General features: G+C 43.7%; 1 long non-coding RNA gene across 2 annotated transcripts; it reads right to left on the bottom strand.

Moving 5' to 3' along the window:
* On the bottom strand, positions 1–27,920 carry LOC137840326 (uncharacterized). Of its 2 annotated transcripts, XR_011086894.1 has the most exons (7): positions 27,367–27,920; positions 26,854–26,917; positions 26,675–26,768; positions 13,050–13,173; positions 9,522–9,690; positions 9,046–9,146; positions 1–516 (listed from the first exon to the last, which is right to left on the bottom strand). It is a non-coding gene; the product is annotated as an uncharacterized lncRNA (long non-coding RNA). The 2 variants fall into 2 exon arrangements; XR_011086895.1 differs by lacking the exons at positions 1–516; positions 9,046–9,146; positions 9,522–9,690; positions 13,050–13,173 and adding an exon at positions 26,136–26,274 and having other exon boundaries at positions 27,367–27,904.
* Between the last annotated feature and the right edge of the window lie 54 nt (positions 27,921–27,974).

Genomic DNA, 27,974 nt, shown 5'->3' on the forward strand with positions numbered 1-27,974 from the left:
GCTGTGAAACATTTAATCGCCGCGGTAACGGTTTCATATCTGGCCCAGAAATCAAATAATGCTGGCTGATTTACTCCCCCTAGCAACCAGGGTGCACAGCCCTAGCAACCGACCCAGTCGGCAGGCCAGACCTAATCAGGTTGAAAATATTTCAATTATTGTGCTGATTCGAGGGAGTGTGTGTGCGTGTGTGTGTTTGCAAATGATATCAGCAGCTATTGATGTGAGTGGAGGAGGGAGCGAGGCTTCGAGGGAAAAGACAAGATGTGCGATGAATCAGTGAAGTGAGGCTGATGGAGACATCAGGAAGCAACAACAACACATGGTCAGCCTGGACAGGATTCGGAGACAGTTGGCACGATTACCGCGTGTTTGTGCGTGTGCGTCTTTTTGGACCAACGATGTCCACACATATATTCGAAACGTGTGAGTGAAATTACCGTATTTCCTCAGAGAGCCTTCCATTCGTTGCCTTGCGTGTCAAGCAGCATACGGGACTTTTCACACAAACCAAGCCTGTAATCATATAAAATAGAAATCACTTAATAACATACAGAATGGTCTTAAGTCCGAACAATAAGTCACATTAGCCCTCACATTGGCTTGTAAATATTTACATTTGTGTCGCTGAGTAAAGTTTCAACAAGTGCTTATTAAATGATACGATGTCAGCAAACTCACTTTATACATTTACATTGCTTACTTTTGGTTAATTAATGAAAAAAAAAAGTTAGTGGGAGCTAGACAATGGCATAACATCTACTTCACAAGATCAATATAATGTTTATTGTGTTTGTGTTATACAAACCGGGTGGGCTTTGTCGTCAGTGCCGATCGGAGGTGTTTGTGATTTCACACTTATTTTATTTTGACAGTTTCGAGCAGCTTTTCAATCTCCGAGAAGCTTGTTGGCACAAAACTGAAGAGCTAGCCTCTAAAAATCACTCGCTATTGTTTGAAAATGTCAATTGGTTCTCTACGTCTTTCACGTTCGCCACTAGAACGCATGACCAGAAGCTTCAATTCTGGAACTTTCTCTAAATCTTTTGCTTTGCTGGAAATAAGTATAACCCTTTTGAAATACAGCAAAAATTGAAATTTTCTTTTCCGCAAATGCGATAAGGAGACCACATCAGTTGTAATTTAAATAAAGAATGCAATGATTCCAAAAAGGTGAGCTAAGACACTAAACAGTCGATGCGAAGACGGAAAACCTGCCCCCCCTAAAAATCTAACTTTTCCAATTTGCCCGTTCACATTATAAAGCACAAGCAGCTAAAGTTATTTTAGTGTGTGTGCATGTGTGCGTGTCAGTTGGAAGGGCAGCTAGGCGTAAAATTGAGTGCGGATTCATTAGGTTGCGTGAGCTGAGCTGCAGTCGCTTTAAGTGATACATTTCCTCTGCGAGTGGAGGTGTGGGTGGATGGGTGCTGTGGGTGGGTGGGAGAGGAGTTGGGGTACGGGGGGGTGGGGGGGTCAGCGTGTCTGTCTGTCGGTCTCACTCGGGCGCGTGCACACACAATTTAGAAACCTTATTCTATCCGCCCTCCTCTGTCTAAACGCAGAGTGACACTGTAAATCTGAGCCAATTTCCTCCTCTAATCATCATTAAAAAGCGCAAATGACTCCACTCGCCATTAAACACTCCCACGTGCGCGCCCGCCGCCATTAGCGGCGCTTCCACGGAGCCGCCCGGCCGCGGCCTTCTGTTTTGCCTCTTCCGACCTCCGCCATTTTGTTTTGTTTTGTTTTGTTTTGTTTTCGTTTTCTTTTGTTTTCTTCAAACTTGTGAACCAATTTTGAAAATAAACGGGATGGAAATAACAGCGCAGGGTCCCACAAAAAACTTTTTAATTCAGCTGTTATTTGTAATTGTTTCTAGTGTAGCATCTTTATACCATTTAAAATTATTAAAAATATTTACTTAGCACTGACATTGCAACAAAGCACAACTTTTTTTTTTTTTTTTAAAGTAAAGTCGGTGGTCCCCTGCAAAGAAACAAATTAAAGATGAAACGTATATTGCTCACAATTATAAACAATAATATTGAGAAAAATTGTAACTCTATTCCTGCTTGTTTTAGAATAAGGCTAGCATGGACTTTTTTGTGCACCCCTGGGTGCTGCACGTGCCTGTCAATTTTCATATCCCTAGGTCAAATGAAAAATAAAGTGAAGGAATTTCTGCAGAAACATTAGGAACCCGAAAAACGGGCGCTTTCAACTCAACAAACATTTCCCTCACTTTGAAGCGGGCACACACAAGAGGATGACGGGATTTCATCAATGACTATTGTTTGTGCCACAGTCTCATTTTCCGCCTGCGGCCTGCAATATTCTCACCCACAAAATTAATTTCAGTCTGACATTTCGGCCTCGTATGTAACCTCGGGATTTTATTGTGGCGGCCAAACTGAAATACTATTCCCATTGCAAAGGTTGAATGAAGTGTTTACTTCCAAACATTTTTAGCGAAGCAGTGCAGAATATGTAATTTGGTGAAATTTTAAGTGTAATTGTGCTCATTTTTTAAGAGTTTCCCAGTATTAAAGAAGAGTTAAAAAAAATAATAAATTCTTAGCCTAATAGCATTATTGTCCAAGTCATTTCTGAGTGTTTTTATTCTCTGTTCAGCGGCCTTGATTTAACCTTTACGACGACCTTTACGAATATTCTTAAAGAAAAGGTCTTTTTTTTTTTCACTTATAAATTGATATTATTTTATTATTGTGCCGGTAAATTACAAACGACTTTGGGCGGGCAAATATCCTTTTAGGCTAACGCCAACAAATGACTCAAAAGCATATTAACCTTCAAACGCATTCTCATCTTGATGCATGTAAGCGGCAACGGTGGCAGATGGAGAATTGACTTCAGCCATATTGTGTCAAAGTGTTAAAGACGCACCTTTGCTCACTTAGTGGTGAATTAAGTCCGTAAGGCAAAGTCATAAAGACGCCTTTTAGTCCTAATGGAGAGAACCCTGCCGAGCGAGCGCGGTGCAGCTGTGCTGTCATTAGCTTGCGTTTGTTTTCACACTTTGTTTGTTTATTGCTTTGTTTTTGCACCTGCGACATGGCCGCGGAGGGTCGTGAGAAAAAGGATCCTGGTTTTCAGGAGCGTCCGATCGGCTCTGTCCACGCCCACAACGGCGGGCCTTGTCTACTCCAAGGAATTCGAACTGAGAAATAAATTTCACATGATTTGCTCATTTGCTTTGCTAATTAAAATAGCTTCTAATACAGAGGAGCTTACCTTCATTACAGGTGGTTTACTGTATGTGTGTTTGTGTGTGAGTTCCCACATCAGATGATGCAACTTCCCCCCCCCCCCCCACCTAACTCTGCCCCCCCCTTCGTCTTTGTCCTCCCCTAATCACTCCCCTCGGAATTCTCCGTCTGATATAATTGAGTAGCAACTCCAAAACACACGTGCGCACACACATTCACTTTCCACCTCCTCCTCTCGCACCAACGATGCCCCTCCTGGCGGGAACACAGAATGAGATATGACATTTCATTTGGGTTTCTTCGCACTCACCGTGTTTGCTTGGGGGAAATAAATAAATATTTCATTAGTAGGCTAGCGGGGACATAAAGCCGTACCCTGTTATGGATTAAAAACAGGTGGGTTTTGCCGCTTTCATTTTTATCCCACAATAGCGGCGCATTGGAAAATATGACTATATATTACTATAACTTGAAGTGACATTACTGAACTGATTCATGACGATAGAACATTTCCCAAACCTCGTTTGTTGTATTTGCTAGCAAGGCAGTCCAGTGGTAGAGCAGACGGCTAAGTCAATCAAGTGTGTCCCTCCACAGCACCTATCATCCCGCCTCTCTCGTTAGAGCTCTTTATCAAGCTGCCCTCTGCCGCCCGCCGGCCTCGCTGCCATCTCTCTCCGGGCTCACCCGGAGACCGGCGGCTTTATTGTCTTAATTAAAACAGAGCCTGTTTAATTATTTTAATCCTCACGACCGTACGGCAGGGACTGTTGAGAGAGGAGGGGAAAGGGGGAGTTAAGGGTAGTGGGGGGGAGGAGACAAGAGCAGGAAGGTGAGGAAGAGGAGGAAGAGGAGTAGCCCTGACATTTCAAATTAAGCTCTTCAAGTTCAAAAGCAGGAGTTCTTATCACTTTCCCTTCTCGTTCATTTTCCAATTTGTGGCCTCTTCTTTTGCTCTGTTCCTTCTCTCACTCTTTTCTCGCTCCCTTCCTTTCCTTCTCGCTCTTTACCACCTTTGTGAGATTAGCAGTTTGAAGAACAGCCCCTGCTGAGAACTTCATTCAAGTGCAGACATCAAAAGAATCTGTGATTGCTACAATAGCACGCCGAGTCATGTGTGCGTCGAGGAAAAACATCTTTTCCTAATACCCTTCCGATCCCCCCCTCGACCCACCCTGCCGCCAAACAGCCTTCAGAGGGACACGACGGAGACGGACTTTCAATCTGGAGCGTCACTCAATGGCCGTGGATGGTTTGAGTTGAAGCAGCCATTTTGAATGTAGACCATCCATCCACCCAGCATCACATTGTCTTCTTACCTTTCACCCTGCCGACCCAGCCCCAACCCCACCCCTTTCCCTTACCATGTTATCACCCCCACCTCTCGATCCATTTCATCCGGGGAGTCTAAACTCTCCAGATTTCCCCGTTTGCCTCCTGATTAAGGAGTGAGCGGAGTGCTCCCGCCGCCTCCGTCTCCATCCCTCATTCATGTGCTGCCGCGGTAACTGGCCTATTATCTGACAGTTCCACTCCACTGACCTGTCCAATAACAGCTTCCACATCCCTGTAAATGCCCTGGAGAGAGACCGAGCGGGAGGAGAAGACATTGAAAATAAAAGGGGGGGGGGGGGGTGGGGGGGGAGTGTGTGACTGGATGTGCATTGATGGATAAACCCTGGAGATTGGCCTCGTGTTATAAACATTTACGCCGGGCTAACAGATCATCTCCGAGATCGGGGATTGATGTGAGCCCCCGCCCCCACCCCTCCACCCCGCCCTCACCCCTTCTCCGAGCCCGCCCCCTCCCCCCGGCAAAATGAAAGGCCAAGATTAGAGAGATGATAGCTTTTCAGATTGGAGAGGAGATACTAAAATGAGTTTGTGGAGGTGAGACTCGAGCAGTTAGGCAGCAGATAAATTGATCTCTCTCTCTCTCTGACTCTCCGTCGCTCGCTGACGCTCTCTCTGACTCTTGCTCTCTCTCTTGCTGACTCTTGCTCTCTCTGGCTCTCTCTCTCTTTCTCTCTCTCTCTCTCACTCACTCATCATCCTCCCCAACCATGTTGCAGCAAAATCTATTAAACACCAACGATCTGTTTTTGTAGTGCTAGAAAGGAAAAAGGAGGCGCCCACGTTGACATAAGGACATTCTTATGACGAGTTTAAAATAGGATAGTGGAGAGTTAATTAATTAATTTATTTATTTATTATTTAATACTTTATAAAGACTTGATGACTGCTACCATTTTACAATTAATGACTAATACAGGCTTTATAAATCCTTAAGCTTTTCTAGTCCATTGCCAGAAACAAATGACTTTTATTTCGTCATAAGAATCAACTGGAACTGGAATTTACGAAAAGTCGACCAAAATCGTCACAATGACTTTCCACAATGTGTGCGTGCGGAAGAAATTAGGTGGAGGAGAAGGGCACCGAGCGCAAGGTCTGGGATGTTTTTGAGACGCTCCGAGATGAAAAAGGTGAGAAGGGCCACAGGAAGGGTTTCCCATGATCCCGCTTGACCTGAGTCGTAGTTTGGTCTGGCTAAAGGCCGTAAACAGCAGGCGGAGGTTTGACAGCCCTCGCTCACACACATTACATGAACACGGTAACGTAAAGAAGCTGAAATCTGATTGGACAAAATCTAAGATCGCCTTAACTGACTGCTACTTCTTCCGATTGTGCCGAGGCCTCGCTGTAATTGGCTATCGTGTAATTGCGTGTTCCTCAATATGACCTTTTCGCTCTCTTTCCGCTTGTCATGTTTACTTTGCTATTTCCTCCCCGCGTCTTAACACCATCCACTCCATCAATATCCCACACGTTCCAATAATTGATCCGTTAAAACCTCTCGCCTATCCCCGTCTAAAGAGTCCCAGATTCTCTCGCGCACCACCTCTCGGCCCCTCCCCCTCCTTCCCTCCCTTTCGCTCTCTTCAGGGGGAGTCATTGAGTGTGTAATCACTTGGTTACGCTGTGTCAGTCTGCGTCTGAACCCGCCATCTGTCCTCCGGGCTTCCGTCTGGGACGATACGCACTACACACACACATGCACGCACACACACACACTCGCACTAGAAGACAAACACAAACATATAGACGTGAACGGTCGAGCCAAGCTCATTCACACCGCGACATGATGACAGCTGTATCAGCAGCCTATTGACATGAGCTGTCAGAAGGGCAGTGACTAACATGACACATCATGACATGTTCCCATCTTCCGAACCCACGCAAACACACACACACACACACGCACGTACCGTCCACAGCTCATGCAATCGCAACTTATGAGTAATGAAGTCATCTTAGTCTATGTATGAGTTTAAAAAGTACAGCTGGAACAAATGTTCCCTTTTAGCGAAGATGGTACGAGTGTTGGAAAAGAAAGATAGAAGTGACAGTTTTGTCTGATAAAAGAACAAAAGAAAAGCGGAGGTAATACAATTGTGCCCGCTTCGCGGCCAGGCAAGATGACAACTAAGAGCATAACAAACCGATTGTACCTCGTCGCCGCCGTGCGGGAGTGGAGAGGCGTCGGTGCATGAAATAGTCTATTATGATAAGAATTAAGCAGGTTTATCAAGATGAGATCAAGAACGAGAAAAGGCGTGATAAGAACTAAAACAGCGGCAGCGTGAACCATCGCACGGCCCGATACGTCCGCGAGGTTTCGCATCACTGCCGATGTTTGAGAAAGTTTGTATGCAGCTTTGCCCAAAGTACGAAAGAAGTTTTTTTTTTGTTTTCCATGCAAAGTTTTTCGATTGTATTGAATTATGCCTCTATGAAGATAATGGTGCACAGTTTTGATTGACAGTGTCAGGTTTTAATTTTAATACACATCTATCTATCTATCTATCTATCTATCTATCTATCTATCTATCTATCTATCTATCTATCTATCTATCTATCTATCTATCTATCTATCTATCTATCTATCTATCTATCTATCTATCTATCTATCTATCTCTCTGTTTACTTTTTGATTAGTTAATTAATTTAATGTACATAAAAAAGTACGTAATAATCCGAGTAGTGACATTTAGTCATGGCGTCAAATAGAGCAAGGGGCATTATTTGAGAAAACACGATTTCAGTATTTTTGGGGGTGTCATGATTAGAATTCGTCCCAGTGTGCGTGTGTGAGAGAGCGAGAGAGGTTGTCTTGGGCTCAAACATCTCAGCCAGGCACAACCTGGTGTTTACCGGGGTGAGGGGGGGGGGGGGGGGGGGAGACCCTGTAAATCTGACATGATGGGCTGTTGACGGGAGAACCTGTTGTTATCATAACCCGCAAGAACTTACAGGAAACACACGTGCACACAACAAATACAGACTGGAGTGTTTTCCATGACGGAAATATAACGACACACACACACACACACATCAGAGGACATTTAGACACACATACACAGGTATCTGGAGATAACGTGGATTTATGGTACAGCACAGTACCATGAGTGTGTGTGTGTGACACTGTCAGCAAGTGGGATGTGATAGAGTGAACTGATGAGTGTGGGAAACCATGCGATGAGCGGGTCACAGGAAACAAGATATCATACCTGACCCTCTTTAATCCGCACCGTGAAATGATCTCTACACGCACGCACGCACATGCACGCACACACAGGGCATGTATGTGAGCATGCTGCACAAATATTATTCTTTCAGTATTCATTTGGATGTTTTTAAACAAACACGCTCCTAGTGTCTGGGTGTTCCAGCAGCAATGGTGAGGCCCATTAGCGTCCATGGATGAGTGGCAAAGACTCACATGAAGGATGTGCAGGGGGGTCAAAAAGGTACCGGCAGCGAGACGAGACGAAAAAAAAACATGGGGGATGAGAATGAGGAGACAAGATGGTAGCAGAGCAGGATATTATTTCATGCGGCTATAATGAGGAGTTCTAAGTAACAAAAGGCTGTGATGGATGGCATGCAAATGTATTCAAATGCACTGCTTGTATGTCATTTGTAAGGGAAAGTGTCGAAAGAATGCCTTAACACCGAGGAATGATGGTTTCTAAAGTAGTAATACGCTGTGTTTAAGAAGGAATTAATGGGATCAAATTAAATCATTTTGTTTTATTCATTGGGTTGCTGGGCAGGGAAACAGCACATTAGCAGATTTGATTGATTTGTAATGTTAGAAAGCAATTATTGGGTTACTTGGTTCGTTGAGAAAAATACAGATATGGATTTTGACCTCCAATTGTTTAAAAATGTTACTTAAAATCCCTTTAAAGACAAGAGAAATTTTGTTTTCATGTAGAAAGTTTGTAGGTTGGCGGAAAATGTAACAATTTGACGTTTAGCTGAAAAATAATGCCGTAAATGTCTGCCAATTGAAATGAGCAGGACAATTATGGACGGACGGGCAAAGTCTTTACTGTTTTTGTATAACCCTAAATGTATGGATACTTGACCGGGTTATAATAGTTTTTCATTACAGTTGTTTTTGTTTTAATTGTCAGTTTTAATTATTTTTGGTTATTTTATTATAGGTTTTATTTGAAGTGTTTCATTTCAGTTGAGTTTTTAGATTTAGTATCAGTTTTTTTTTTTTAAACACTATATGGAGCATTTTAATGCACAATAAATTTTTTTAAAAAAGGTCGTCCTAAAGCAAACGACTTGTTGTTCCGAAGCTATGAGTGTGTAGCAATGAGGAAACAAAGAGATTTAAAATAAACCCCAAACTCTTATGTACACTATTAACTAACAGACCAAAAAAAACCAACGGCGGAATTGAAATGGCACAGATCTTGCTTCCATAACAAAGCTTGTCCTGAAATATTCAAATCACCTGTGCGCTTGCTGACGTCTTGCTGAGCAAGTGGGTCGTGGCGTCGGCGCCGGCTTTTCAGGTGACGGCGGCGGTGCTGACCTTTTGTGTTGTAGCGGCGGCTGCATGAAAGCAAGTGGCACACAAAGAGTTCTATTAAGTAGAGAAGCAGATATCATGGGGGCGAGAACTGTCGGTAACAGTCGTGAGTTAAAACAACACACACGTGGATGGATAGAACCATACGAGGCCCGAGTTATTAATTCTCTCTGTGAAATACGAAATATTCTCCGTGCATATTTCTCCAGCCAGGATGGGAATCATTGTTGTGTGTAATTATGAAGACAATGTTCAGAGGGATTATCAAAGAAGTGAGGGGGAGATAAGGAAGCGGCAGATGAAGAGGGTGCGGGCACAAGAAGAAAGGCAGCGAAGAAGGAGGCGAGGGGAGAGGGGGGGGGCGAGGAAGGCCGACGAAAAGAGAGAGTAAAGATTACCTCTTCTCTATTTGCGGAGCTATCGTTCCCCTCTCCCGCCTCCTTGCTTCCGTCTCTGGCTGTATTAGCATGATAAAGATGTGGCGGAATAGGGCAGCCGGCAGGTCTTTGGACACGCAGACAATGCTATCGCCCGAGCAGGCGTGTGGAGAGCAGCTACCGTGGGACCCTGCGAGGCACATAAACGCCATCACGCATGTAGGCGCCGATACAAAGCCGCGCAAACATGTCAACACGCACGCAGAGCAGAGCGCGTACGGATTAGAGTGCCCGCGAGGATTTCCGCTTCAAGAGGGAACATGCGCTGAAAGAAAACCGGTTGTTTACATCTTTGCACTTTGATCAAGGTTGTCAAATCAGGTGATTGATACAAGTACGAGTTTTAGAGCATATAGGTGTCAAACTCGAGGCCAGATACGGCTCGTCGGATCATTTTACGACAAATTGTGGATCGAATTGCTAATTGTCGACACTTTTAAAACTATAGATATTGCTAGCATCATTTTTGAAATCTTTTTTACTCGTCTCAAAGCTAGTTAACTCATCAGTTGTGAGTCATAATGGCCCTCCGAAGGAAACGGAGTAGAATGCGGCCCGCGACGAAAATGAGTTTGACACCCCTGCTTTAGAGTAAACATTACATTTCCTCATTTTCGAGCACCGCTGAATAGTAAATGTGCATGCCAATCTCGCAATTTAGCATTCCCATTTTTATACAAACAACAAATAAAACCAAGAACAAAAGTTATCAATTCATTTGCGAGTCCCCCCCACTTTCTCAGCTGACTATCTGCTCTGGGAACATCATTAAGGCTCTTGCCGGCTAATCAGTGACACACACACACACAAACAGCCGTTCACAAACGGATGGAGCTTCTTCAGAGATCTGGAACATTCTCCGGGTCAGGCTTGGAGCCACGGGCCCTGTGGGACGCCGGGCCACCCCACTGCTTGAGTGTCGGGCCGGGGCATGTCTCCAGACTGCAGGCTCGTGACGAGTACACACACACACACACTCTAGCGGGGGCCCGTGTGTAAACATACTGTACGCACCATCATGGATGACAGCGAGTGCATGAGCCTGTGACGACCGTCCGAGCGTAACACACACACTCCGTGAAAACACATGGAACTGTACAAACAGCCGCGGCACTAGAGAGTTCCATCTCACGGTGACAAAAGCCTCATTCACTCACGGATAGCAAGAAAAGTAGCACGCTAACAAATGTGTCAAAATGTTCAAATGGTAGAAATTTCAACTCTTGCACTTGTCATAGAACATTTCATCATCATCATCACAAACACTCGTAGAAGATTATCCCTCTCTGATAGGTTGCCGCGTTACCACAACGAGCTTTTTCAAATGTGTCAGATACACAAACATGCAAGTGGAAGGCGACATTACAGCTGTCATTATCACACGTGAAAGGGCTTTCCATTCTCTCGCTCACGTTTGCGACCAAGGCTCGAGACGGTGAGGAGCGTCGAAGCTGTTGCGACAAATAAAGTTGCGCATCTCCCAGCTTAGCATTAAACGCGCGAAGGCAGCGCTCCCTGCCAATCTGAGGCGCAACCTTAATCCATCTTTTATCCTTCCGTGCATCTTCTGCTGCTGTCAACCCCCACCCCAAAAAAAACCTGCCATCCATCTCATCAATCCCCTACTAACAATCGGGGTTTTGTCAACGGGTTTTTTCCATTATTGTGTTGCAGTGAGACCGACCGCACGTCTCACCTCCGCAAAATGGCGGAAGGAAAAAGGTCAGAGAAATGCACTTGGATCCAGAAATGGAAAAGTGTAGTTTGCTATCAACTTCATTGACTCCTGTTTGGCTTTTTATGTGCAGGATGAAAAGTGTGGCTGATTTATTATGTTCCTGCGGTGGATGTTTTAATGGAAATTGGCAGACATCTTTGTCTCTGTGTGAAAAGTTGTCGTGAGTGGAGGAAAGAGAAAGAAACAGCTGTTGCTTGATGTCCCACTGGACACACAATTACTTGTGTTCACCTGGGACGGAGGGAGGGAGGGAGGTATCTTCTAAAAAAAACCCAAAAAAAAAACAATATACTTTACAAAAAAAACAGCTTGTAATTGATCAAAATTGTTGTCGCATTAAAACAAAAAGTGTCGCAAAAAGAGACAAAAAAAAGATTATTTTGATTTCCAAGTACAATCGATGATGTAATGTACGTGCATACACACAATATGATGTCATAGCTAGTAAAGTTTGTTGAATATTTTTTTTTTCCCCCACTGGTCATTTGACATAAATATATTATTTTGCCACCCAAAGATAATTTTTTTAATTGAATTTTCTACAGGAATATACTGTAAATTCTGCCAATTTTTCCTCATTTAAACATACCCTTACAAATACACCGTCATAGGTCAAAGGTCACCTGGACTTTAGAATCTTGGGAGGCGATACAATGTTCATCTCATATGCAATGCACAAACACACCTCGGCGTAAAGTGAGCTTGAGCAGGAGGGGGGGGGGGGAACTAATTGTTTCTAGACAAGGCGACCTGAGAGGCACCGGAAGGGAGGACGGGAGCAAATGAGCGAAGGAGACGGGGAGGAAAGCGAGGGGCTATAAATTAAGGAGGTGCCGGATATTCGCTTTCCACATGGCTTTCGCTTCACAGACAACCACGGATACTTTATCTCTGATGAGACCACACACACACACACACACACACACACACACACACACACACAGCGTTGTCCATATGAAATGATAGCACCTTGACGAGGCCCTCTGCAAAACAAACCACTCAATAACCGGCAGATAATGGAGGCTGCAGGTCAGGCTTCAACATAAACGCGCGCACACGCACACAGACACACTCACGCCATTGTCTGGCCACTAGTTATTAGCGCCCGTGCTAAGAGAGTTTATCCATAAGTGACCTTAATTAAGTGGCTAGCGCCATTAGCCACGCGGCTAAGAGGCTAAGAGCCACCAATCTGCATGTGAATGTGTGTGTTTTTATGCTAATGGCTTCTCAGAGGTGTGCGGTGGAATACTAAATGAGAGGCTCTGCGCGAAGCTGCCCAGGCGAGACAGTTTAGATAAGTTACTCATGAGGGACAAAGACAAAAAACTGAGCGGAGGGCTAGAGGGGCTACTTCAAATGCAACCGAGGGCCCCATTTACATGCACTGGCGCGCACACACACACAACCAAAACTACCCGTTAGAGGGGAAACATGATTTTTTTTGTCATTAGCTATGAAAACAAAAAATTATTCTGATCACATTTGGAGATATCCCAAAAAAAGACGTTAGTATATTATGCTCAACGACTGACTTGCAGGTTCTTACTCGCTTGTTCTTTTTAGACCTTTGAATTTTACTGCACTGGGGACTGTTAAAAAAAAACAAAAAACATGATGGGCCAAGTCCATATTTCCCACCATGTTCCTTGCAGGGTTGAACTGATATTTTTTTAAGTATAGTTTTAATACGTAGTTGTGTCATTAGCCAATCCAACAAAAATCATTAATGCCTACTGACTTGGCTTCACCTGTCCAGAGGTCCCCGTGTTTTTGTTGTTGCTGTAGCTAATGGATTCTCGCCATATTGCCTCATAAAAGCTGGGGTCGCTGGTTCAAAGGTCGCCGCTCCCCCTTTGATGTGACCCGGACATCCTGGGAGGAAGAGGAAGCAGAGGAAGAGGATTCTTCATGGATTAGTTGTAAAACACACACGCGGCCTCATTGAGTGTCAACGTGTTTATATAATCAATCACAACCATTGCTCACAATAACCTGCAATCCTTGCGTATAATTTTTTTTTCCAAACATTAATTCAAGACTAAATGTGAATATATTTTATTTGAAAGTTCGGTTTTCGACTACAAAGTTAAATACAACTGAACTGTGCTTAAGCAGCAATTTTTCGGTATAGCACTAGAGGGAGCTCTATCTAGCTCATTAGGAGTCGACCTTGAAACGTCGTAAACCGAGGACCCCGAGAGGCATGTGGGGGTCATTTGTCGGTCAGAAATATGAAGACTTTCTCAGCTGTCAGCGCTTTTACGGCAACAGCCATGCACGCCGCCATCCTCCCTGGACTTCAACTTCTACATCATGTCCAGTCTTCCTCCATTATCTTTTTGCCTCCTACACTCAAACCACCTGACCAGCATTAACTCCCTTCGCTTCTGTGTTTCGCTCCTTCTTGTTCTTAACTCGTTGGTCCGCTCTCCACGCGTTGAGCCAAATAGATTTTCAATTATGTGCTGAGTGCCTGGAAGCTTTTGTATTTCCCAACCTGACCCCGATACAGCTCACACTTCCAGCCTAATGGAGTGGCGGCAAGGGTAGCAAATGTCTTCTGTCTTCACTCCATTTGCAGTGCTTAACAACTTTATTAGTCCACACCTAATTTTAGAAAAAACACAAAATCATCTTCAACATAGTAGTTTATTAATCGTAATAGAAATATTTTTTTAAATTGCTAATATTTAGAAACTGTTTTGTATTTACTGGGGCTGTCTTTGTGCGATATCATCTTATGTCATAATCATCCAAAACCTAGATATAAAAAGAAAAATGACTTTTTAATGTCACTTCAACCTCAAAAGGGTTCTTAAAGTTTTCACTCACTTTCAGCTTGACTTCAAAATGATTAACAATGTCGCCTCTTTAGTCATCTCCACGCATTCACGACAACCATTTGCAATTATGCTCATGAAGCCCTCAAACACGGCCTCTCGCCGCAAGCATGCCTGCTTGCCGGCGCGTGTTCATTCCAGTTAAGCGGAGCGAGGGGTCAGAGGTCAATGGCCTAATGCCTTATCGCGTATGCACCGTAGGCAACCTTATTACGGCGAGCTTAGACAACAAACACACACGCGTGAATACGTTTATCATCTGCATGCACGGCCGGGCCGCCGGGTTTTGTTTGGAGCTTCCTTGTTTGCGGCCTAGGGGCCCGTCGGGCGCACGCACACACACGTAGAATCAGTATAAAGGGAGAAAGGGAGAAGGCCTGAGTGCTGCAAAGAGCCTATTAAAACAGATTGTTCCCCCCCCCAATGAAGTCATGACCTCGTCCCATGCAAGCTGGCAAAAAAAAAAATCCCCCGCTCTATCTGAGCAACTGTGTGCATAATTGTTTTTAGAAGACAACTTAAATAAGATGGCACTCAACAGGGAGCAAGGCCGAGCAACCCTGATTTGTTCAACATCATGGATTTAAAGTCATCTTTAAGGCATTAAGGTAGCACCATTCGCTTGTGGCTTCCAACTTGGTGATTGTTTTCGGACTATTTTATACAAAAAAAAAAAAAAAAAATCACAGAATGTATTTCTTTATGTATTGAAAGAAAAGGAAAAATAATAGCAACATTTGGATTAGCGTTGTGTCTGGCCAGTTTGGTCTTTTTTTTTTTATATACTAAAAATGTTTTTTGGTTCCAAGTTTTTTTTTTCCCAACGCAAAAGAAAACAATTTGTGGCAGCCGCAGATTTGTGCTTTTAATGGACATTGTCGCCTAAATATAAAAGCTCCTATTTGAAGTTAATGTGTGAGAACAGATGGCTGATTGGGAGCGCAACCGGCGAGAACAAGTCGGCCTTCAAAGGAGGGGAAGAGGACCAAACTAAATAATTGCCTCCAAAATTGTTTTCCAATTAGCCTCATGAATCAAACCTCTGCCCTTTCGTGTGCGTGCGTGCGTGTGTGTAGGCGTGGCGTGGCTTTGTTAAGGCCTGAATGAGTCCTTGATGGGCGCAGCAGCTTGGGTCTCTGAGGGGAGGAGGTGAGGTGGGGGGGGGGGGGTCGACAAGAGGGGGGGGGGGGGGGGGGGGTGTAAGTTGATAATTGCAAGGGAACTTGGAATCATTCTGTCCATGCCACTCCTCCCACCAACACACACAGTAGCGTTGAGAGGCGGTCGCTTAAACAAAGTGTACCAACCCACCTCCCATAATTCCCATCTCTTTGTCTGTCTCTGACGCTCCACTTTGCCTTTCTGCCAGAGCATGTGTGTGTGTGTGTCTGTGTGTGTGTGTGTGTGTGTGTGCAGTAGGTGGTGTTACAATCTAGCCTCAGCTGCTGCTGTGTGCGAGGGTGAATTACACGCCGTAGTGGAGTGTTGACAGGAGCAGCTGGACATCAGTGAGCCATAGGGTGTGTGTGTCTGTGTGTATACGTGTGTGGCGCCCCCCTCTGGTGCAAAACTAGTCTGCAAATGCAAGCAGGGTGGACTGGACTTGACAAGCGCAAGACTTTGGTGAGTCAGGGCCAGCACAGCAAGGCGCTGACCTACATTTAGAACATTTACAACCAGATTTTTATTTATATTACACACACACACACACACACACACACACACACGCCTTTGCTCTTTACCGATCAACACTTTCAGTATTTGCAATGACTCATTGCCTTCTCGCCTCCTTGACTTTGTTGCCTTCTCCTGGCGTCCTTCCCTGAGATTCCCTACACACATCTTTCTTGGCACTCTAAGAGTTTCATTTGTGTGTTTGACCTATCAGAGAGCCAAAGCGTGCCAAAAAAGAGAGGCCTCATAAAGACATCGCCATCCTCACGGCTGAGTGCGGTCAGAAAAGGAAGAACAGTGATGATGCATGCGCCAGAGTATGAAACAAAAACGTCATCCGAGATGTTAATCACACGGTTGCTATCTTTGACCCTTCACCGCCCTCCGTTTTCGTCTTACAATCCTCATACTCCATCAACGGCAAACTCCGCGTCAACATCTTTAAATCGTACCAAACCCGAGCTCCAGTAATAAATCTGACGGCGGCTCGTCCCGCAAACACGTGAGTTATACGTCCCCGATTCTCTGGCGCAACTCACGAGCGTGAACCCTCCGCCTCGTCCTTCATAAATATCCTTTGTGATGTCACCGGCCTGTCACTGCGGTTTGGAACCGGTGCAAAAAAACTCGATTTGGGTTTTGAACAAGCACGTTGGTGAAGCTACTTGAACATCTGTCAAAACAGAAGCTTCCATTTACTGTAGTTAGCCTTTTTACAAGATGAACATCACCCGTTCTATGAGATGAATTTAACGCTGCATTCAGATTTTGGGCTCTCTAGCGCCCCCTCAATTGATGGATAAAAATACACATTCCAGTGTCATACAGAAAGATTGTGTCAGAAAAGTCACGACAACATCGGCAACACGAATATATATATACTGTATGAAATGGGCGAATGTAAAAATCATATATTTAATCTAATCAGGATTGACGTACAGGAGGTCATAAAAACTTGATTCTGTGAGAAACTACCAATAACCAAAAATCAATGAAGCCTGTAAATAAAGTGGCCATTGTGCCCGTTCATTGTAGAGATAAACTGTCCGATAGCAGCAGCGGCATATGATTTGGCAGGTGGGAGGCGACAGAGAGGTGTTGAGGGGATTGCGGGGTAGGGCTGGGGGGGGCTTTCAGCGAGGGACGTGGCGCATATACATCACTTCATCTTTAATTAGCTGTCATCAGCTTCTCTCCACAGAGGAAGCGGCCACTGATAATTAACCATCAAACTCGCTCTCGCCCCGTGTGGCAGACAGAGGAGATAAGGACGCGTTTGGCTAAAGCGTCATAATAATCAAATGTGACTGGATTAAAGGCGGTGAGGGATCTTGGCGATTAAATAAACGACTCAGTGAGAAGTAACAGGAAGAGTTGCCGAATTATGCAGCCGATGGTTTCCAAGGTAACTCGCACTTACTGCCCTCAACATGATTATCGCTTGTTTGGTGTGAAAAGATCCTCTTTGTTATTAGTGTACCCAGCGAGGATATAAAGGTGCCCTTTGCACTGCCTGACTTTTCTTTTCTCGAGAAGGAAAAACATGAAAACCAGGCTGTAGACAAGAGCAGCTAATTAGAGAGAAAACAGCGTAAGTGGACATATGCGCACCGAGAGAGGCGTCGGCCAACACTCGACGGGACGGCGCCGTGGGGGTGCGGGCCGGCGGGCCGCTACGGACGCATGTTGTGGTTTGAACGCCGCACGCCGCTGGCACCGACGAGCCGGAGGCCCCGCGTGGAGCGGCGAGGAAGGGGAGGAGGCCGTCGGGCCCGCCGCAACCTGTCCTCTGCGTGGTGTTTGTGTAGTGAGCTGCTCTCGAGTGCTTTAATTGGATTACGCTTCATGAGGAAACAAGCTCATGAGAGCAGCAGCACAATAGAAAGCCAAAGAAGCCGGTTCGAGAGGCAAAAATTACATCTCGTTTAAACACATGCTGTAGCAGAAATTAACAATCACAGATTTTTCACGCTACCAAAATCTGGGCTGGACGTACGCACGTTATAATACTTCAATGCGTTTGTATCACCTTGCACGTGCAAAGCCAGGTACTAGCTACAAGCTAGCATTGAGTTTTGGCTAGCGACTGTTGTGGCTAAATGCTACAAAGTCGCTCCTCCGTCAATAATGATCACTTCCAATGAGCGCAAATTACGAGTCTCGTTCTCATAAAGGCACGACGAGGAGTAATGCGGAGAAGTCGTGCTAATTGCTACGGTAATCTTACGAAAGATCAGAATTAAGTGCTCGAGTAATCCAGTACACTTTTTTTGATACAAATCTATTTGGAACTGCGTTTCCAACTTTGAACAGTATAATAGCAGGAAATTTAATTTCATGAATTAATTTTAAAGTGTCTAGAGACACATTGTACGGTTTATATCAAGAGAGTGTATGCTAACCATTGATCTGGCGTGCGGGGGTACTAAAGCGCAACATTACATATTTAGTTTGTACTAAATGTAAACCCTTAAATGGTTTCTTTCATGTTTGTAATGAATCTTCACTTGCCGCCTTTACAATGACGAGAGGGGTTAAAATAATCAATCTCCTGGGAGAAGGTGGAGAGCAAACAAAATAAACAAACAGAGAATCTTTTGAAATGACACCTGTGAAAATATTAGAACATCCGTCGTCGTTGACGACACAGATGCTCAAGCTATCTCCGTCTGTCGCTGCAGGAGCGGAGGATGAGGAGCGAGTTATAGAGGAGGATGAGAGGAGGTGAAGACCACAAAGTAAGACCTCCAATGAAAGAGGAGGCCAGAAAAATATTTCGCAGACTCCAATTGAACCGTCTACTTTTGTTTGTTTTGTTTTTCTGTTGATGGAAAAAGAAATGACAGCAGAGATGGGCCCAAAAAAAAAATGTGATGGAAAGAAATAGAGGAGGAGTAAAAAAGTGATTACAGGGTCAGTTCAGTTTGGTCCATTAGCTGCGTTTTGGACAGAAAAAAAAAAATCCATGGAGTAAAATGGGAGCCAAATCATTTCATCAGCTCCTCTGCCCTAATTGCAGCCATATGCAATTTTAAAGGCCTCTCTTCCTTTCTAATGGCTCCCTCGAGGAAGTCATGCTTAATTGCTGCAGCTGGCCACGAGACTTGTCTTTTTCGCTCATCCTTCGCTCCTCTTCTCCTTCTCCTCCTCCCCCCTATGGGACTCACTGTCCAATTGACAAGTTGACATGTGGAAAATACAAGAAACTCTACAAGCTCTTAGAAGGGGCATGGTTTCAAAATTCAGGTCATTTAATTTGATTTGACTTTTACACCGCTGGCCGAATATTTGCGGTGATGATTATCAGCAAGTAACACAACTGCTAACAAAATACTCAGATGCTACTACCGTATTTTCCGCACTATAAGGCGCACCGGATTATAAGGCGCACCTTCAATGAATGGCCCATTTTAAAACTTTGTCCATATATAAGGTGCTCCGGATTATAAAGCGCATAGAATAAATAACGTTGCTCAGACGTTAATGCAATCATAATATAGTGACACTCGAAATAGTGAAAACACAATATATCAATAACTCAAGGTTGCTCAAATGTTAATATCTATAAAGCGCACCGGATTATAAGGCGCATTATCGGCTTTTGAGAATATTGGAGGTTTTTAGGTGCACCTTATAGTGCGGAAAATACGGTAGAAGCATTGATAAGTTTTGATAAAATGAACTGGTTAAAAATATTCGGCAACTACCATGCAGATACTTTTCCTAAAAACTTACACCTCATGTATTTACGGAAAACAAAAAGGAAGCAGGATGCATATGTAAACAAAAGTCACATATTACGAGTTGGCAAAAGGTGGACCTCCGAACAAGCAAGACAAAAAAAAAGGATGAAAAGCAGCACGGGAGGGACGGCACAGATGGACAGACGGCGAGCAGGAAGTGGAGAACTCAACCTGCCTCGGCTGTGAGGGGCACCTGCTTCGCGGCGGGACCTCCTCTCCCCGTCATGTCCTAATCAAATTTACTACTACCCCCCCTCCCCATTCCCCGACCACAAGAAGAATCCGAACAAGAGTCCCACTGAGTGTTACATTCAAATAATAGTCACCTCCAGCTACACTCACAGTATGGGACGTTCACAAAGGTGTGCTAAATCTGCACACACACACAAAAATACACACGCTCACTCACACAAAACGAACCAAGTACCAAAAAGAAGCGACAGACCTGCTTCCCTTTGTCATAATGTCAATAAAGCAACGTTTACCAAGTTATATCGCTCCTTCAAAATTTTCATTGGATATGTCTCCATCCCGTCTGTAATTCACATTCCCTCTCACTCCTCCGACGGGCCTGTTAGAAGAGAGCGAGGGAGCGAGCAAGAGAGGTGTCGCTTTCAGTGAAACAGCTTAATTCCGATGTCAATGAATTAATTAGATGTGTTAATGAGCTAGCGACAGCTCACCCAAATTAAATTAATACCGTAATAGCCTCAGACAGCGAGAATTAGCTTACCCATTTCAGTAAACGCTTTCTGGAGTGCGTCTGCACACACACACACACACACACACACACACACACACTCGAACAACAGCCAGCCCCGCAAGCAAATCAGCATCCAGATGTAATTAAGTGACTAATTAGAGAAGCCTTCAGTGTCTCGCCCTCCCCTTCGCTGGGTCCTTCCTATGAGCATCATGCGAGTTCATTTTCAAACTCATAATTGTGACGCGGTGATTTCCGAAAGTTCAACAGCGTGGAATTCCAACCTAATGTCGATATTTTATCCAAAGGTCCAACATGTTTAAGTATGATCTAGAACTTCACAATTATGATCCCAACATTGTTTGGGTTGTAATGTTGTGCTTAGTCGGCTTGTGAGAGAGAGAGAGCGAGAGAGCGAGAGAGCATGGACTCTGCAGGGATGGAGCTGTTCACACAAACACCATCTGTTAACAACAGGCTCACCTGCTAGCAAACATTTAGCTCAGGATCCATCTCACCTGCTCTTCATCTCGCTCTCACATATACACACACACACACACACAATTGGGCAATGTCAAAGCAGAGGATAAACTAATTTCCCACTTAGTCAACTTGACAATATCACCTGCGTTGTAACCTAGCGGATCTCCGGAGAATTCTTGCAATGTGTTTGCATGCCCTACCAAAAGAAAAACGACTTCAAAAACGTAGACGTGGAAAAAAAACTGAACGTTTGACACCTTGGAGAAACTTGAAAATTATCGAGTGGGAGAAACCTATGAGGGGAGGGAAGGAAGTGAGAAAAGAGGGAGATGGAGACTATTACCAAAGGTGTATGACTAAATTAACTTCTCATCAACACTAATTAGCCCCTTGTTCCTTTCTTCCCTCCAGGTAATACGATGAGCTGTGCACTTGTGTGTGTGTGTGTGTGTGTGTACCTATGTGTGTGTGTGTGCGTGCAACAGTAAGCACACGAGCCAATTTTCAGTGCACTTTATTTCCATTGCTGTATTTAACTAATAACCAATTTCATTAAGATTGCTTTTACTTTGAAATCGATGATCAACATTTTTGCCAGTTCTCTGAAATAATCCTAAATTATAGGCATGTTTTTATGCGATGCATCGATTAAACAACAAAATTATATTGAAATGTTTTTATAAAATTATACATGACAAAAAACACATTATCAAACCAATAACAATTAGTTTTATAGTAAGTCGTGCTAGCAACAGCTGTAGCTAACATTGGCTTTTTCGCCCAAAGGTTGATGCTAGCACTGCAATTTTGTTGAAGCTTTCTGCGACTATCAGAAATACACACTTCCATAATCGCACGTCGTGTGGAACAGTTTGAGCATCAGCCTGTGTACCGTACCTCACTGTATATAAAAAAAATATACAAAAATATCACCCCTCTCCTTACAGAAAAGACTAGCACCCGCTACTAGCATACACACATTAGCTGTAAGAGCGGTGAGGTAAACAGTCGAAGACTCATTGCTCTTTTTCCAAATGCCAAATGTGTAGCATAATCAGATTATTCAAAGAGATGCTAATTAGAACCGTCTTCCCTCCAAAAGATGCTATTATGGAAATGACGAAACGAAAACTAGTCATGAAATGCCACAAAAGAAACGAGGCTCACTTTTGTTTGTTGTTATGTGTTTTGTTTTCCTTATTCTTTTGTCTTCCGTTGGTGTTTGTACAAAGATATAATTTAACGGCTGTGGGTGAATAAACTGATATAATACATATTCATGCTTCTTGAGATCCAACAAAGGTAGCTTTGCGTACGTTTTATATCCTCTGTTCCCAATCCCTCTTGCAGTAGCCCGCTCTTCCTTAATTATCTCCTTTCCTTTAAATGCGGCACCTCCCAAACAAGGCGACGTTGTTTTCCGCTAATCCCGTATTTTTTTCCGCTTTCGACGCAAAATCCCGTTTACCTGAGGTAAGCGTACGCGAGCTGAAAATAAACGGGGGCTCTTAACGCGCAATTCCAGTGTCGACGTCACCTGGAACAATTCTAATTACAATAACATTGTCTGCTAATCCTTTAAATGGGAGCCAAGCGCTAAATCAGTTTGATGACGCTCCGCTTAGCTAGGTTTCGCTGGTTGGAGCGGTAATCCTCGAAACCAAAACACTAATCTCTTCTCCGCGTCCGAGCCGGGCGAACGGGAAGCACAAAGTTGCAGAAGAGATGCAAAGTTTCCGTTTTTTTTCCCTTTACAAGCGGCTCACGCAGAATTACATGCTAGCATCCGTGACCGTGTTTGTGCGTTCATGGTAAATCACGCTGCGTCTAGCTGGTGAAACATTCAAATCTTGTGTAGAACAAAAAGGATCGACAGAGGCCAGTTTGTCTTGAGATGCCGGGCCAAGAAAATGATTGCGAGCCACGGTAACATTATGCACACTTTGAACATCACCATCACAACAGCAAGTGAGCGACTGAGAAAAGAAGTGAATGCTAATAGTTAGCCAAGATGCTAAAGAGCGTTTCAAAGCATTAGCTCATCTTAACGTTGACAAAACATGAACCTGCTATGACGATGTCTATAATAACAATAGATACATAAATTGATATCAGTACCGAGAATGTTAGCATTTGCTAACTTAGCTATAGCTTGAACAAGACAGTTGTGGTTGTCAACTCAGTTCCAACCACCATTTACCGGCTCTCTTTAAACTAACTTCCACCATCCACTGTTTACACGTGATTTCTAAGTCAATTAGCTTCCCTGAAAAAAAAAAAACAAATAAATAAATACACTTCTGACAGGTAATAATACAAAATAATGAGTTAACCTCGTCTCCCGTTTCCTCCTAATTATTCAAAGTGAGCGCTCTGATTCGTCGGTTCTCTTCAATTAGCGTCGTGTTAATTAAAGAGCATCATCATCATCATCACGTTCTCGTCAGTAATTAAACGCCTGAGTGTGATTACTTAACACAGCAGGGCTCCTGATGATTCATTCGCCGTCTGGTCCTTTTTATGAGTGTACGTGCGTGCGCGTGTGTGTGTGTGTGTGTGTGTGTACATATAACATTTTGTGATGCTAGAGCAAAAGAACAGATTCTCCCAGTCACACTGCATATTAAACACCGCAATAAACGCTGCATATGCAAAGACGCATGAATGTGTGTGCGTGTGTGTGTCCGAGGAATCCGTGCATGTGTGTGTGTGTGTGTAGCTCAGTGGCTGATGAGGTGTCAGGAGGAAGTAAATTGCCTATCAAGAGAGCTCTGCCTATTATTATTTGTGTGCGTGTGTCAGAGGCCTTTGCGTGCTCGTCTGGCTAATTAGCAATCACAAGACACACCGATGTGTGATGACCTGGGAAAACCACAACAAGACATGCTAACAACATGGAGGAGAACGACTATCCTGCGTTTGAATGAAAGAAGACTCAGGACAATGAGACAGCAGAGGGTGCAGCAAGGTGGAGACTATGGAGTATCGTATTCGGTGCGGCGTGATTGAGTCGTGCAAAAACTCAAACCGTCTGATTGCAAGTAAAACATCTCTGTTGGACGCACGCTAATTGAATGCGCGTACATATGTGGATGTGTGTGCGTGGGTGTGAGTTGTGCGCAAGACGTTTGTTAACCTACCGGCTTACGATGGATATTAAACCGGCAAACACACACGTACGCGCGCATGCACACACACGGGTGTACTCAGCAGGTGAGCATAGCTGAGTTGACACTTTGTCAGCACTGTGTAATTTGACATAATGAATGCAAGCATCGTTACTGCTGTTAATTGGCCATACTAATTATACTCGGAGGATGTCATTAGATGGAAACGGATGCCAACTGTGTGTGTCTATGCGTGTGTGTTTTAGTGCAGTGTGGGGCGGTGCAGGTGTGTGTTTGTGTTAAAAGAGGCTGAGCGGTAATCCAATTCACATTCTTGTTAAAAAAAAAAAAAAAAAATCTGCAAAGTCATCTCATCGATGCCCGAGTTGTAAATGACTTGATCAATTACATTCATCTCTGTGGAATTTACAAAACCAATTCATTACAAAAAAAAAAAAAAAGATGGCCACACTACAATAAAGAATCACCTTATGGGCGTTTCCGGCTACCGATAGTATTAGCTAACATACTAGCCTAAACAAGAGCTAGCGCGCACACTATTAGCGCCCGTAATCAAATTCTTGACTATGGTCTTGCAAATCCACTCATGACAGCCCACTTATGTTGAACACGAGCAGAGCTGCAGCCTTTTAGTTTGGCCTCTCCGAAGAAGCGCGTAAAAGCTTCATCACGGGCCGCGCTGATGAAATTAGCGCCTATTAGCGCCCCCGAGCCCCATCCCCCGCCCAACCCTTCCTGCCCCTTTGCTCGGCCCACTCCCACTTCCTCGCCGCGCTCTCACTTGGAGTAGTGTGTAGATTTAATTTGCCGCCACGACTCAGGAGCCACTTAGCAATATCTCACTGTGTGCGCGAATTGATTGATTAGGCCTTATCTTGTTATCTGGCTCTGTGGTCGTTTGATAGGCCTGTTTGTTCTCTCACGCCTTTTCTCTGTATCTTTTTGCCTCATGTAATTTCACGCCCCCCGTGTATGCGTGTCGGCCTCCAGCCTCTCGGTCTACTTTCTCCCCGTAAATGTGGGAATCGGACACTGATTAGGAGGGATAGCCTTGCAAGATCGGAATTAGGAAATTACACGGTTACGTCGTTGCCGACCACCACTTTATCCCCACGCATGCCTCTCCTGCCACAAAGACAATATTGTAACGGAGAATGTGCTTGAATTGCTTTGTTCATGATGGCTAACTCGGTCTGTCTCCAGAGCTGATGTTGTTTCTGCTCAAGGGAGTTGGTACTTCGACAATATGAGCCAATTTATTACTAAATATGGTGGATGGTTACTTTCCAAACATTTGCATTAGCAGAGCAGACATGAACGGCCATCATAGAGCCCAGAGGCTTAAACTACTGCTGTTCCTCATCAGCAATCACAGCAAAGTCAAATTCCGACTTAAAACCACAAAAAATAATAAAATCTCAAATTTGCCTGCACCGAATGCATGCTTAAATAAATTTTAGGTGAAATGTATTTTAATATGCAGAAGGTGGAAAAGGGCACACAGAGGTGAAGACTAAAGATGTTTTTTTTTCAACGTGCGCCGTGACAGACGGCAGCGAGCAGGCAACACGTGACTCCCAGCAGAGACCAGCGAGCCCCCCACATCATTAACACCTCCCGCCGTGCTCCGCCGGGCCTCAACCGACCGGGGACCGCCGAGGCAAAGAGCGAAGACGAAGGAAAACGCTAGAAATGCGTGCTATGTGCTATTTCCCCGACTGATCCTCACTTATTTGCAAATGAGTCAAGAGAAATTAAGTGTGCCCGACGGTAAACAAACAGTACAGCTCAAACATGGTGGACATCCGGCAGAAGAACGTCAAGACAAGGAGGGCGACACAAAGCCAGGAAAGAGAGACGAGGAGGAGCAAGAAGAGGTAATCATCAAGTCCCAGCAGACAGATCGAAGCTGAGTGGATTCTATCGTACGGCATCTCTCATTTGTATGCTAATTTACGCTATTAACACACACGCACGCACACACAGAGCAGGAGCTCAGGGCGTGGCTTAATAAATACTCTCTGATTGCTGTTTGTTTTAGAGATGATGCTTTGTATTGTGGTCTATGCGTATGAAATCCTACTAAAGAATTTTATTTTGTGTTAAATCCAATAAAATTTGCATCACGTCGGATCGAATTCTGCACACGCTACATTTCGTATGAAATTTCACTGAACTGGTTCATAAATAAAGCCGTTGTATTTCTTTTTAAATGTAATACTAAACACGCTTTCTTGTATGAAACATTATATTTTTTTGTATCAAATCCTTCATTTTATTTTGAAAAACAACTCAAAATCAGAGTGACTTCTTACATTTTGGCATAATCTGAAAGAATACTCTCGACTCCTCAGTACGGCAGTAATATTAATCGCTCTCTGCAGAGGATAAAGATGATATGCCTGTGATGAAGTGATGAATAATTAAAAAAAAAAACTGATTAAGGTTTTGTTTACTGACACATAAAGACAAAACATACTGTTTAGTGATGTGCATTCACGCTTTGATTTGTGTCTAAAATGAAATGCTTACTGAAGCATGTTGGTGAGTTTGAAACTATTGTGATTAACTTTGAGGCCTGAGAAATGTTGGCGATTCACATCACTCGCATAGCTACAAAAGAAAAATAGCAATTCTTTAAGAAGCTTAAAATGTGTGTACGCGCCATGCTCGCATTTTGACACACGCTAATCATCACTTGACTGCCTCGTGTCACACACACTTAGAGAAACACAAAGACTAAGATGTCAAGCGAAATTCTCAAAGGATTGTCTCGCTGTCGACGTGTGTGTATGTACAGACCTCATGCGAAGGGTTGCCACGGGCGACATCCACAGGTCCGTGTGGACTTTCTTCGGCCGTAATGGTTTTTCCAGGGCTGGCGTGTTAAAACAAACTGGGAAGGAAAAAATAATGAAAAACTGTGTTAACTTTTTAAACCCCAATCCCTCCCCCCCACCCACAAAAAGTGATTTACTAACCAGTGCGCCGTGGTAAATTAGCGTCCTCCAATTTTTCTGGTCGAAAAACTCTTTCCAGTGGTGCCTTTACAACAAACGGGGCAGTTTGGTTGGGGAACATATCTCAAAGTAAATTACACAAAACAGAGATGAAACCTTTTGTATTTAAAACAAAAAAACAACAACAAAAGATTGCCTAATCTAAAATTCCATAATACAGTCTACTAAAGTTGCATCTACTCTATGTGGCAGTTACAAAGCTTTTAACAAATGTACAGACAATACTCAGGTATATATATTTTATATCATTTGGGACAAACGACAACTATATTGCAGATTACAGTCACTAAAAGTTTACACCATAAAAAGCCATAATTAATCACGATTGGTTGATTAATTCCTTGGATCAGGTGACACTGACGTCTTAAAAAGCACTTTTGTGAAAATGAAATATTTACAAATTTGTGATTCAAACCCCGGAAATAAAAAAGGGGTTGAATTATGTCTCAGTTGGAATTGATTGGATTTTCTTACCTTAATGCCTCGAAAATATTGAGAGGGCCCAGTGGACAGCTCCATGACAGTAGTCCAAAAAACACCCAAAACAATCGGCTGCTGCCACACAAACGACACCACTTTTTTTTTCTGAATGAAAATTGACTGATAATTCTATTAATTGACATAGAAAGTCATAAACTTCTTCGTGGTGCAAACAAAACACCCTTGTCGCTAAGCTAACGGTCAGACCAGACCGTAAATATGTTGTGTTTAATCATTCAAATCACCTGCGTATTTTTTTTTTTTCAGATATGAAAACAATGCCGCATCACGTGGTGCGGAACGGTTTTAACGTAAAATCTATTCCTTGGCTCAAAGGGTTGAAAACTACTTCCCTAAAATGAATACATGAAAAAACAATTGTTTTACAAAAGACGATGCAGTCGGCTAATGACTCGTTGATTCCTTAAGCGCTAACCGGCATAGATGAAAAGGCACATGTTGTCCTCTAGTGGCAAAAAAACGTCATTGCAACATGTTCACTTGGCAATAAAATTCTAATTGGATTGTGTGGAGACATTTAATGTTAATTATTGCGGTCGTCCTTTATAGTGGTGCGGAATCGACTACAACTAAGATAATAA

Source organism: Syngnathus scovelli, chromosome 5 (genome assembly GCF_024217435.2).
Source record: "Syngnathus scovelli strain Florida chromosome 5, RoL_Ssco_1.2, whole genome shotgun sequence".
NCBI classification, from domain to species: domain Eukaryota; kingdom Metazoa; phylum Chordata; class Actinopteri; order Syngnathiformes; family Syngnathidae; genus Syngnathus; species Syngnathus scovelli.